General features: G+C 42.5%; 1 non-coding gene across 1 annotated transcript; it reads right to left on the minus strand.

Moving 5' to 3' along the window:
• Positions 1-13,302: 13,302 nt before the first annotated feature.
• On the minus strand, positions 13,303-13,375 carry Trnak-uuu (transfer RNA lysine (anticodon UUU)). The gene has a single exon. It is a non-coding gene; the product is annotated as a tRNA-Lys (tRNA).
• Between the last annotated feature and the right edge of the window lie 768 nt (positions 13,376-14,143).

Here is a 14,143-nt window from a genome sequence, read left to right on the forward strand (position 1 = left end):
TGGCACAACTTGACTAGAAGAAGGGATCGGTTGGTAGGACATGTTTTGAGGCATCAAGGGATCACAAATTTAGCATTGGAGGGCAGCGTGGAGGGAAAAATCGTAGAGGGAGACCAAGAGATGAATACACTAAGCAGATTCAGAAGGATGTAGGTTGCGGTAGGTACTGGGATATGAAGAGGCTTGCACAGGATAGAGTAGCATGGAGAGCTGCATCAAACCAGTCTCAGGACTGAAGACCACAACAACAACAACGTTCAGTGTTCGGTTGTTTAGTTGCGCTCGTATGTTCTGTGATGTACAGTTAATGATAATAGGCTAATTTATATTTCTTGAATGACGATGTGTTATTGAATGTGATACTTTTACTTTCAGTGGAAGAATTTTCTTACAGTCAGTGAATTACAACGGATAACAGTTCGTTATTTTGGTTAAGAGGAATTTATAGTTTTTCTATGTTACGGTGCTGTCAAGTGGCATGAAGGCGCCATCCAAACAGGAGGCTTTTATTTCACTTGTGAGTAGCCTGTAATGGAGACACGGTTTTTGCAGGGTGCATTTGACCATACTTCGAGGCTCTGTTCGGCGTCACACTATGTCACTCAGTCATGTCATTCAGTCTGGATCCCAAACGACACGAAATTGGCCCACATTGTAGAAATGTTTGACATATGGTTGAAGAGACGGTACTTTTCGGTATGTCATGTATTAATAAGTCTAACATCAACACTTGTTTCAGCAAAGTAATAATGGCTTTAATATGTAATTGATGTTATGTAGAAGTGTGCATGTCCTGTGTAGACTCATCCACGCTTTGCAGTTAATAAGCAAAAGGTATTGGAAAAATTAATAGGTATCGTCTTTGAATTTTCCTGCTTGATAGAAATAGATCTCACTTCTTAATTTTCATCGAATTATGATTTGAAGTATCATGATAATACAACAATGAACATCTTATTTCGTGAGCAAGCACGCTGAGTCTGTGATAACTGTCACTATTATATACTATGGTTTGAAAAAAGCTGTTCATAAAGTTTGTGTGAACTTCCGATCTTCTCCTTGTATCAGAGTCATTCTGGAAATGTTGAGAATGAGAGCACTTCGTGCCTGTGTACATTTCGAACATGACGCAACAGCAGCACTTCTATTTTTAGTAAATACCTTAGAAAGTAAGCTGCCAGTTGACAAATCTTCGTGAACATTAGGGAACCAGGCGTTTACAAGATGCATATACTTCGATTCTTGATCGATTTTCAACCACGCAAAGTTGCGCACGCATACTAACGAGGAACTCGGTGCCTTCTTGGTTAAGCGAACGTCATTTGTGAGACAACCTTTGTATTGGTACGATGTCAGGCGAAAGAGTTTAATCAAAAAAGTGAAAACCAGCCTTGTCACAGTCATTAAATCGTTTCCCTAATCACGATAAGATAAAGTGGGTTGCTTCAGATGTTCCACATTTATCAAAGTGTATACCATACCGACTGACTATGCCCCAGATCAGTTTCCGGAAGTCCAACAACAGTCAGGAAATGAAAAAAGTAGGAAAGTAGTTATAAATCCAGAGATATTCGAAATGGGCCAGTAAAAGCAAACAATGTAGGCCTAATATTGCAAATGCGTGTTTAAGATCCTCATAATTCCTTCCTCTCGCCAGAAATCGCAGTGTTGCTATAATGTTTCGTGTAATGCTACAGATTATCTGACAATTTCATCGTGATGTTTAATCAAACTACATATATGCGAGAAAAAGTTCATTTAATAGTCATGTCTGTGGAGGTAATTATGCTAATTAAATATACTTTTTGCCCCACAGATCGATAGATCACATGCATACATACACATGTCTACAATACCCTACCATGCAATTAAGATTTCGTTTGTTAATCAGTCTCAACGTCACATATCATGGTTATTCTTTCACTTAATTTTGTTTTCTTATTAGTATTTTCTTGTTATTATTTATGCAACGAGTTCAAAACGAGCATATCCTGGTCATCGGAACTCGACATATTCGAAATCAAGCTGAAGTGGAGGTGAAAGGGATTTGTCCATGGCTGTGCAAAATACTTAATTATTCAAGTTTGTCAAACTACCAGTATATGTAGCTATCCTAATGAGACAAGTTTCAAAATATGCGAGTATTACGAGCTGCACATTTACCAACACAAAATAATCCAAGCAAATAATTGTCAAACATTACTGTTTTTTGCTTCCTTGAACTGGAGCTACTGCATGTCCTGCATAAACTCAACACATAAGTCATCCAACAGATGAGAGAACTGCTCATGTTCTGGGTGTCCTAAATAGTAAGGTAAAATATGCCTGTAACATTAAGGTAGGACCATTTCTCTGGCACGGTTTGCCCATTTTCACTGTCCTGTGTACTATATTACTGGTTTTTAATAAACTCTTGCTTCAGAATATCTAATAACAAAGTAAAATTGTGGTGTCACCGCCAGACACCACACTTGCTAGGTGGTAGCTTTAAATCGGCCGCGGTCCATTAGTACATGTCGGACCCGCGTGTCGCCACTGTCAGTAATTGCAGACCGAGCGCCACCACACGGCAGGTCTAGAGAGATGTATTAGCACTCGCCCCAGTTGTACGACGACGTTGCTAGCGGCTACACTGACGAAGCCTTTCTCTCATTTGCCGAGAGATAGTTAGAATAGCCTTCAGCTAAGTCCATGGCTACGACCTAGCAAGGCGCCATTAACCATTTCTATAGAGAGTCTCACTTGTATCATCAAGAATGCTGTATACAAATGATGGATTAAAAGTTAAGTATAACCGCAGCTACGTACTTTTCTTTATAGCATTCATTACGTATCCTGTTTCAGGCCTCACGCCAGCCGGCGTGAGTTAACGCGTGCATTTCGGCTACTTCCGAGTGGCGTGGCTGTCTCACTACGTCACAACAAAAGTAGCTACAGTTGTGGTTCTGACTTTGTACGAACGACCTAAAAGAAGGTTACATTAACTGAATTCGCAATTGCGGAGAAGGACTACCATCAGCATGTCCAAAGGAACTTTGCATCGTAATCAGTATAACATATTCAGTGTAATGTAAAAGAAGGTTAGTGTTTAATGTCCCGTCAACAAGGAGCTCATTAGAGATGGAGCACAAGCTCGGGTTAGGAAAGGACGGGGGAGGAAATCGGCCGCGTCCTTTTCAAAGGAACCATCCCGTCATTTGCTTTAAGCATGTATGGATGAGTAATATAGGAAGATTGCATCCTTGGTGTTCCAAAAAGACTGTAAGACTGTGGTCAACACCTCTTAACCAGAAAAAAAAACGGCTTCGCCTTTGATAAACACACAATCAGCTGTGAAGAATGTTGCTTGGAGGAGAGTGTGTAGCGGTGATTCCAAGTTTCATCCACAATGACGAAAGCGCACAAAACGTCATTACCAGCTCTGCATTGAAATGTTCTTCCGCATCCCCTTTACGTCAGAAAACAATAATCGAAGGCTACACCTAGTTTTGTGTGTGTGTGTGTGTGTGTGTGTGTGTGTGTTATATCTGCAAAGCTGCCTACAATAGGTACGTCACACGTTCATTTTGTGGTCTTGCATTTGCATAACACTAACTTTTAACATGAGCATTATGTGATGAGCTCACCGTCTCACTCAGTGCACTCTTCAACTTATGTGCTTCTGCGATAACGTAATCCTGAAGTAAATAGCCTTAAATGTCAGTGCAGTGACCACATGAACTTAATTCATTGTAGAGAAATTTCTGCACAGCTGAACCCTTCAAATGCAAATATTTTATAACAACACTAAACCTTTTTTTCTCTAACCTTAGCTGCCATCTAATAGCCATACGATGTATTCATTTCAGACTTTTTTTTTTTTAAAAAAAGTGTTAGAAGACCATCTTTCCTATAGAGAGCTATTTAATAAAACATTCCGCTCTTTCATAGAAATGAACTCTCTTAATGGGTTGCAATTTTCGAAATACTCTTACATCGAAGTCACGGGTTTGTTTGAACATGAAACAAAGATGATGTTGCTAGTAAATGGTTACTGTGACTAACTGAAATATTTTTCGAAGTATTTTGGCACTTGACAACTTTGAACTTTCCAGTGTGTTATTAGCAGTGCTTTTTTTCTATAAAAAAAAGTTTCAGGGTACTCCGACATTGGATATAATGCAGCGAAAATTACTTATAACTGAAGCATGGGATACCACCCGCCTGCTTTTAGCCATGACGTCATCAACATCATCATGGTAACGGGACTGTAGAGACATCTATCGGTAGCTGGGCGTTTGAGCGTACGCATATCGGTTTAGCACTACCATCGCCCACTATTTGCGGGCGAGGGCACTACATGCTTGTCGAACTGGCTGTCGGCGATTCAACGGTTGCCGCAGCTTTGAAATGCTTGAAACAGTCAATGACATCGCTTTTCCCAACAAAAACTGCACTGGTATCGTTCGTATTGCAATTACCAACACGAAAAAATGAAATAAAAATTTACGTTTGTGAAATAAATCTTTGGCACTCTTCCAAGTCCTCAACATCGTAAAAAAATTATTTTGTCGACGAAAAAGTTTAGGGGTACGCATCCCCCAGCGTTCCCCCAGAAAAACAGCACTGGTTATTAGTCGCATACAACTCCGAGGTAGCGCATGCTGTGGCTGTGCATGATCTTGAAGCCGTTTCGCTCGGCATTGCTGCCATACAGTCTGTGAAGCTATTGTAGAAACAAAGCCGTAGAATGGCTGGCTCTCAGCCACAGTGTGGGCGTCTGGCGTAGCCTCCCGTCGCTGTTTTTCTGCTAGCTGCAGCTGCTCTCACTAAACCATGCAGTCTGATGCTCACAAGAAGGCAGAAATGAGCTAATACAAATGGGGAGACGTAACAGGGCGGAGCGTTGTTGAAGGAACAGTCTGAGCCAATTCAAGGAAAGGGCGCTCAACTGAAATTAGATTGACGGGGAACAGTGTTTCTCCCGAAAGTAGTCCATCGTCTTTAATCATTGCGCTTTCTCGCTTGGTAGCCTTATCGGAGAGGCCATTTCTTAAATCATTCAAGATCTAAATTTTAAGAACTGTATTCACGCCGATGCACTTTCCATTCATGATTTGATACCCCTAGTTTTAATGCATGCCTCTGTCGGAAGCGTGAAGAGGTATACCTTTGAGTTTGGAAATAAGTCTGGAAAATGCTAATTATAAGTTTCTTGTTTTAGCCACGTGCCGAAACCACTTGCAAAAAATTACGAAATACGGACGGAAATATTGGCGCCAACACAGGTGGGTGAAGACCTACTTGTGGGGCCGAAATTATTCAATTTTGAAACAGGCTTATTGTAAAATGTTAATGTCAACGGAACAGAATGCACGGCATTGGGTATGGAATTCCTTTTCTGGCCGGTTGCATAAAGAGCATTTCAAATTTAGTGCGCATCAATACGAACGAGGCATGCTTAGAGGTGTGTCTTTCAAAATAATGAGCTATGACGCTTTTTTAGTTCCTGCTACGCTTCAGGGGGTCTGACAGGGTTGAGATTAAACGGACTACCTTTTACAGCTACAGGGTTAAGTTGACGAGGTTGGCACTGTAGAGGAAGTCGTGGTGGGCCGCATCAAACCAACCACAAGAGTGACGATTCCCTCCCTCCCACCTCTTCCATTCCCGCCGACACCCCCCCCCCCTCCCCAAGAAGAGGATGTTTTATGTGCGACGCGAGCACAGTGTGCGGCTTTGTACGGGAAGTAATGCTGGGAAGGCAGGCTCATTAGTTACATCAAGAACCTTTGTACGATGCGAAAACATACAGAGGTTGGACAAAAATGTGGAAACGCCGCGAGAAATGCCTGATTGAGCATAAATGCAGGTGTTAGCCAAACCTGCAGGTTGCAGTGTTGTATTTGATTACGAACAGCACCTGTCTAATGTCCTCAACACGATACACGTGTCAATCGTGCTGGTCAGAACAGTGTAGTTGTGAGTGCATTATGTCGGACGTAAGTGACTTACTACTACTACTACTAATACTACTACTTGCCGCTACAGCCCCTGAGGGCCTTGAGGGCCTTGGCCTTCCGAACAACCTCCGCCCACTCTTCTCTGCTGGTTGCCTTTGCTCTCCATCTTCTCACTCCCATCCTTCTCAAGTCCTCTTCCACGTTACCCAGCCATCTGGTCCTTGGTTTGCCCTTATACGATGTCCACCAGGTTTTCCTTTGAAAACTTTCTTCACTGTACTGTTCTCCACCATTCTTTCTACATGTCCCAACCAACGTAGTCTGTTTTTCTTTATTTCAGTCACGATATCTGGTCTGTTGTACACATCTCTGAGCTCCTTATTATTTCTGATTTCCAAAAGTTCCTATCATTCACTGGCACATAGATTTTCCTAAGTATCTTCCTTTCTCATCTCAGCAACAACTTCTCATCGTTTTGTGTCATAGTCCAGGTCTCCAAACCATAAATCACCACTGGTGTAACTACTGTACAATACACTGTCAGCTTCAGATTCCTATTAAGGGTCCTTGCTTTAAACACTTTAACCAGTGCAAAGTAGCTCCTGTATTTCTTCTCTCATATCATTATTCTCAGTTACCAGTGACCCAAAATATTTAAAGTTCTTACAGCGTTCATATTCTTTTTCATTCAAAGTCATGCGAAAGACACAAAGCAACAACCCTGGGGGAACACTATTTAATAGAGTGACTCAGGAGCTTGCATATGCAGATGATACTGATTTGCTATCCAGGAGCCGGCCGTGGTGGCCGAGCGGTTCTAGGCGCTTCAGTCCAGAACCGCGCGACTGATATGGTCGCAGGTTCGAATCCTGCCTCGGGCATGAATGTGTGATGTCCTTAGGTTAGTTAGGCATAAGTAGTTCTAAGTTCTAGGGGACTGATGACCTCCGATGTTAAGTCCCATAGTGCTCAGAGCCATTTTTTTGTTATCCAGGAGGAAACAGGACCTGGAAGAAAAGCTTGAAAAAGTAGAAAGATATGGTGAAGAGATGGGGTTGACCATTAATCAATCAAAGACCAAGTATATGTTAACATCTAGGAAAAGATAAGTCACTTGGAACATGTGAAAATTGTTGACGCTCATATGATGGGTGCTTCCATAACCAAGGCACCTGAAGTGTTTGGTGTTTCAAGAGGCACCATATCGAAGATTTATACGGTATACTGGGAAAGCGGAAAAACGCCACCTGTTAAGTCACAACGCGGACGGAAGTGTGTACTGAGTGATAATGACAAACAGCCATTGAAGTGGACTGTGACGAAAAATAAAGAGGACGTCAGTAGCAGAAGTCACTGCAGAACTGAATGTCGCACTCGCGAACCCTATCAGTAACAAAACAACATGAAGGAACCTCCATGAGAAGGGGACTGCAGGGCAAGCTGGAATTCCAAAACCACACATCAGTGGTGCAAATGACCGTAACAGGAAAAATTTGTACCGAAACAGAAAAACCTGAACAGCGGAGCAATGGAAGATAGTTATTTGTGAGATGTGTCGTGTTTCATACTGTTTCCAGCTTCTGACCAACTTTATGTTTCAAGAGTGGGACATGGCTGAGGTTCGGCGATGATTTGGACAGACTATATCTTGGTATTCCATGGACTGCTTGGTTACTCTTCTAAGGTCGCACCACTGCCAAGAACTACGAGGTCTGTCTAAAAAGTATCCGGCCTTTGATTTTCCCGCGCAAAATGGAGACGATAGCGCGGCGCCACTGTACACAGTAAAGGAAGAGACCTTTATGCGCATGCGTGAATTTTGTCCTCGCCTTCCAGCGCGTCAGTCGCTGCCTGTCGGTCGCTGAGTCAGGTGATACGCAACGTGTTCGTCGGATCACCGATTCTCTCAAGATGACTGAACGTTTGGAGCAAAGATACTGCATCAAATTTTGTCAAAAGTTTGGTGATTCTAAAAGCGAAACAATTCGTAAGAGTCAGCAGGTGTTTGGAGAAGATGCGATGGGTGTAACACAAACTAAGGAGTGGTTCAACCGATTCAAAAATGGCCACACCTCGGCGGAGAGTGATCAGCGTTCTGGCAGGCCACAAACTCCTCGGAGTGCAGCTGTTGTTGAGAGGGTGCAAAATTTGGCGATGGCAGATCGTCGTTTGACCGTGTGGAATATTGCCCAAGAGCTTGCAGTGAGTAAAGATTCTGCATATGCAGTTTTGCGTGATGATTTGAACATGCACCGAGTGGCTACGAAATTCGTGCCCAAGTTGTTGTCGCCAGAACAAAAAGATCACCATTTTGACGTTGCACGGGACCTTCAAGACACCACCAACAATGAGCCTGGGTTTCTGAACACCGTGATAGCTGGAGATGAGTCATGGGTGTACAGGTACGACCCAGAAACAAAATGACAATTGTCGCAGTGGAAGCATCCCGAGTCTCCAAGGCCGAAGAAAGTGCAGCAGGTGCGAAGCAAAATCAAGATGATGCTGACTGTCTTCTTTGATGTCCGTGGAATTGTGCATCACGAATACGCACTGCAAGGACAAACAGTGACAAAGGAGTATTATCAAGATGTTCTCTGGCGCAAAAGACTAGGCATGTGGACGGCGAAAAACTGGCACACTGCCTTTATCGCAGCACTCATTAGGCGAGTTATGAAGCTGTTACACAGTGTTCTCCAGTACAGCAACAGGACTACCAGTGATTTCTCTACCGATGTTGGCTTCCAGCGCCTGCAGAGTAGCAGGGTGATTTTCGAACACTCTGGACTTAAGATTCCCTCAATGAGGAAATCGAAAGCCGTCAATTGGATGAACATACCGGCTAAGCCACGTCACCAGATCGGAAGAAGATACATCCACGAAACATTTCACGCACTTCATACATTGACAGATGGCCAGTGTGTGCAGTTGCGCTGGCCGGAGTGGCCGTGCGGTTCTAGGCGCTGCAGTCTGGAACCGAGCGACCGCTACGGTCGCAGGTTCGAATCCTGCCTCGGACATGGATGTGTGTGATGTCCTTAGGTTAGTTAGGTTTAATTAGTTCTAATTTCTAGGCGACTGATTACCTCAGAAGTTAAGTCGCATAGTGCTCAGAGCCATTTGAACCATTTTTTTTGTGCAGTTGCACAGTCCTATTGATACCACGCGATTGGACAGGGATGCTTTTGTAGCGCAGGACGACAAAATTCCGAATCATCGATTGCTACCGCTCGGAAGTTACAGTACATGTTGCACCATTGGCATCCCATACGAAATATCGGCCAACGATCACAGCTGCAGTGAGTCCACGCCACAATTTTGGATTGAGTAGAGCCTGTTCATGGACTTGCTGTGGATTCTCAGTGCTCCAAAAACGGCAGTTTTGCTCTCTGCCCCTGACAGTCATCATCAAGCAGTCAACAATTCATCGATAAGCCGCCCACATTCCCAGAAACGTGTCGCAAAACTGTACACACGTGATCTTCTCGGTGGGCCTTAAGCGTAGCACTAACTGTATCTTGATGGACCTTACATGCAAATCTGGGTGTAAAATGCGCCATGTACGGCCATAGGTCACGTTTAGTGTCTGAAATCGGCAGCGGAGAGATCATCGAGGAGTTTTAAATTGATGCCCGTACACGATCGATATTTCTCCGTGTCCTCACATCGTGGGGTCGTCCAGGAGACATGCTACCACGCACTGATCCATCCTTGCGCAACTTAACTTTCCAAAGTCGTATGGTAAGGCCATCTGGGACGTGTCTGCAATTGTTTAAGCTGCAGAAAGTTTGCACACTCCACTTCTCCATCGCAGCTGAATTCCCTACTCCCTTGCAGTGGTGCTTGGCGTCACCGACTAATCTACAACGCAACTGCAGACTCGATAGCCAACTGAAAAACCGCATTATTTCTGACTCATCGTGTATAGTACTGACCCAGAAGTGACACCTTGTCTTTTCAGAAGTGTCCTGGTTCTACATACAGCACCACAATGGATGTATCTGTGGGTGGATGATCTGAAGAAATCTAACGTTATCAGATGCGTTCATCATTGTCATAGGAGCCCAGCACGTGGTGTGATATATGAGGTGCCACTAGTAACACAGCTCGATCACTTCTGGTTTGCACAGTTGTTAATATCGACAGAGGCCGTTACATTTCTGGCATGTTAGACCCTGTCAATGTGCACTATCATAGAGGTCTGCATAACGTTACCTTTCAACAAGTCGACGCAAGAGAAAATGCTGCTCATGCTGTCCTGCTCTATCTCAATAGAGAGGGCGATCGACTGTTGCCCTGATCAGTACGTGTTCCAGATCCCTCCCCTACTGCTTAGAGACTGGCACACCACCACTCACTGGCCTCCACAATTGACGAGCTCTGACATGGGGTTGAAGCGGCATGCAATGACGCACCCGTACCTGTCATGCAACCCAGTTCGATTTCACACCCAGCTACTCTAGACTTTTCCATGCGTTACGATCTTTAGCTGTGTGCATCCACGCTCTTTTACTTTTTATAATGTCATCCACCAATTACGTTAGGACGTCTGCTCGGCCTTCTTCGAATCCAGCCATCTACATCTAAATAACTGCTTTGCAGTATACAATTAAGTGTCTGGCAGAGGGTTCATCGAATCACTTTCACGCTGTATCAGTACCGTTCCACTCTCTCAGCGTGCGGCAAAAACGAAGACTTAAATATTTCCGTACGAGCTCTGATTTCTCTTATTTTATTACAATGGTGATTTCCCCCTATGTAGGTGGGTGTCAAAAAAATATTTTCACATTCAAAGGAGAATGTTGGAGGCAGGAGTTTCACGAAAAGATCTCGGCACAGTGATCAATGCGTTTGTTTTAATGTCTGCCACCGCAATTTCCGTATCATATCCGTGACACTATCTCCCGTGTTTCGCGATGGTATAAAACGAGCTGCCCTTCTTTTACAGTGTCCTGCGTCAATCCTGTCTGTTAAGGATTCCATACAGCACAGCAATACTCTAGCAGAGGAGGAACAAGCTTGTTTTAGGCAGTCCCTTTAGTAGACAAAACGGTACTGTTTGAAAGTTAACTGACGACTCGGCCGCAGAATTTTGTGCCTTCAGTGTTGTTTGAGACACGAAACCGCCAGTGGCTTTGGTGCGGTGTTACTTGATATTGTTTTGTGATAATGATATCAAAGGTAGCGATTAGCTAATTCATTTTAGCTTGCAGTATTCCGATTAACATCAAGGAAAATGTATTCATGTTAGCCTCAGCATCCGCGCTGCAATGAATTTTGGAAATTATTTTGTCTGTACTGTGATGTTTCCTTGGGAGTCGGTAACATCGGATAGTACCTAATTTCCTTGTTGATAACAAACCCCCATTGCTGTTCCAAGAGATAAGTTACATTTGATTTTTTCTTTAGAATTGTACTTAAAATGCTTGCTACTTTTGTGCTTTATTCTGTTTGGAAATACCTAAAAGAAAGCAACGTTTGAATTGCAGTAATTGTAATTTAGCGGCGCTGGAGAGTTGGGATTAGGTGATTATCTGTACGCTTCTTAACGATGATAATCGTCATCATAGTCTTAAAGTGTTAGACCTTTCATCCTGTTCCGCCTCAGAATTGTTCACGCCATCTCTTAAAGGGACTACCAACGTTTCTATTTTCTGTTGGGTTACATACTACTGCAGCTTTAGTTAACCTACAATTAGACCTGCGTTGGACGTGGTCTTCCGATTTCAGTCTGTATTTTTCAGGTTTAGTTATAATGGAGCGAACATTTAGTTCTTGTCTAATATTGGTTTTGTTTTTATGGTCCAATAATAATTATCACGCTACGAAGTGGAGGAATTTCATCTCTAATGATTCGATTATATATTAGGGCCCAACATTCGCTACCATGCAGCAACAAAAGCAATGCTGTTACTTCGTAAGATTTAATTGATCCTTCTTTCCGTACACTGTTTCTTAATGAACTTTGTATGGTTCCACAGAAGTATATGAACCTGGCCTATTTTAGCTCTACATCATCTGATTTGGGAAATTTAAAATTGCACTTTAGATTTTAAAACTCTCTTCTTGTTCAGTTATATTTGTCCGGCTACAATAAATTTTGCTGTTATGGGTTCCAGTCCTTGAAATTAGATCACTTTTGTTTTATCTGTCGATATTGTCATTCCGTTATGTGGTGTAATTTGAACCTTTTCTTCAGATTCTCCTATTATAAGTTTATAATTAGCAAACAGCAGCGGTATGAAATTGAAATTAATATTTCTTAATTTATCAGTTAATATAATTAGCCATTTATGAATGATATCAACAAACGAACACTGAAAAGGATGCGAGGCAGTGGGCAGCCTTGTCTAACTCCCTGGTTAATATCGGCAGAATTCTGTCGTATTTCTTACAGTGTGGATCATTTAATTATTTTTGTTTAATGAATGAATTACCATAATCGGATGTGTTGGAACATCCATTTACTTTAGTGATTCCCGAAGTGTTTCCCGTTTTACCTTGCTAGACTCCTTTTCATAACCGATAAAAACATAATAAGCTGATATCTAAATTATTTTTTCAATTACTTGTGCCTAAGCGAAAAGACGATCAGAACATAACCTACCTTTCGTAAAACCGTGTTGTACCTCTAACATGCGCTTCAAGTTTTGGTAATTAATCTGTTGTTTATAATTTTAATGGACTTATTGCATGGTTATTTGCACAGTCTGGAACCGCGCGACCGCTACGGTCGCAGGTGCGAATCCTGCCTCTGGCAAGGATGTGTGTGATTCCCCTAGGTTCGTTAGGTTTAAGTAGTTCTAAGTTTTAGGGGACTGATGACCTCAGAAGATAAGTCCCATAGTGCTCAGAGCCATTGGAGCCATTGGTTATTTGCACATTGTGAATTATTTCCTTTCTTATAAATAGGTCATACCAAAGCATCATTTCATTCGTCTTTCACATGTTTGCCCAGCCAGCAGACATTCAAAAATCTGTACTGTAGTTGATCAGACACGTATTTAATTAAGTCCATGTTTGTATAATCAGTGCCTGCCCTATTTTTCTGTTACATTTATTGATCACCTTTTGCAGTTCTTCCACATAATGGGACACATATTTAATCATCTCTTTGTTTATATTATCAGTGCCTGGCCACTTTTTGCAATTCTCCCAGTGTTTACAGATTTGTGGTGTATTGATGTCCTTTTATTTGGTTTGTAATTTTATTGCAAATATATATGTGAATTGGAATTTCCATTTGTTACCATCGGATTGAAATAATGTATGTACTTTATTTCAGACCTTGTAGATTTTTGTCTATGGATTTCGGACGAGTAAAGCATAGGCAACCAAGTGAGAAAGGGCTTTTTAAAATATTCGCCCGAACAGGGACTCGAACCCTGGACCCTTAGGTTAAAAGCCTAATGCTCTACCGACTGAGCTATCCGGGCTCGTGGGGCTCGGCGCCTTTAAAGCTGTTTAATAAGTACTGCGAAAAGTTAACAATTGTAACTGACCTGTTAGCTACGTAGCTTTATCTCTCTGTGATAAAATCAGGTTGAAACAGCGTTGCACGTGCTAGTTCACGCCAGCGCGTGTGACAGTTGACATTGGTACCTCATAAACTCGGGTATTTGTGGAGTATTATTCACTTCCTTATTTTCGTGTAGTATAAATAATACTCTTTAAATGGTACATAAATTTTGTGAGATCATCTGTTATTGCCACTGGTTGTTACCTTCGCATTACTAACGAGGTTTGTATCTTCGACACTGGCATTTTGCGAAGTAGTGGAATATCAGGTGCTGGTTTGAATATAAAACAGTAATCAGGTTCTAAAAGTGCAAGGCTCGTTGGCATTGTACGGCCCTTGCAGGGACGAAACTCTTGCGGTCACACGAAAAGCATTCACGTAGTTTCTACGCAGCTGCTGCAGGACATTTTTCATGCTTGTCATCTGAGCGGTTGGCGTAGGTGAGGTCACAAATGCAAAACTACAAACAGCGTGGCGTTGTGAGCTATTCTAATGGTTAAATCTACAAAAGTTTAGTCATCCATGGACTGCTGTTGGATATCTTGAGCAACCTGTCTCAGTTTTCTACACCTACATTTATACTCCGCAAGCCACCCAACGGTGTGTGGCGGAGGGCACTTTACGTGCCACTGTCGTTATCTCCCTTTTCTGTTCCAGTCGCGTATGGTTCGCGGGAATAACGACT

Source organism: Schistocerca cancellata, chromosome 9 (genome assembly GCF_023864275.1).
Source record: "Schistocerca cancellata isolate TAMUIC-IGC-003103 chromosome 9, iqSchCanc2.1, whole genome shotgun sequence".
In the NCBI taxonomy this organism is placed as follows: Eukaryota; Metazoa; Arthropoda; class Insecta; order Orthoptera; family Acrididae; genus Schistocerca; species Schistocerca cancellata.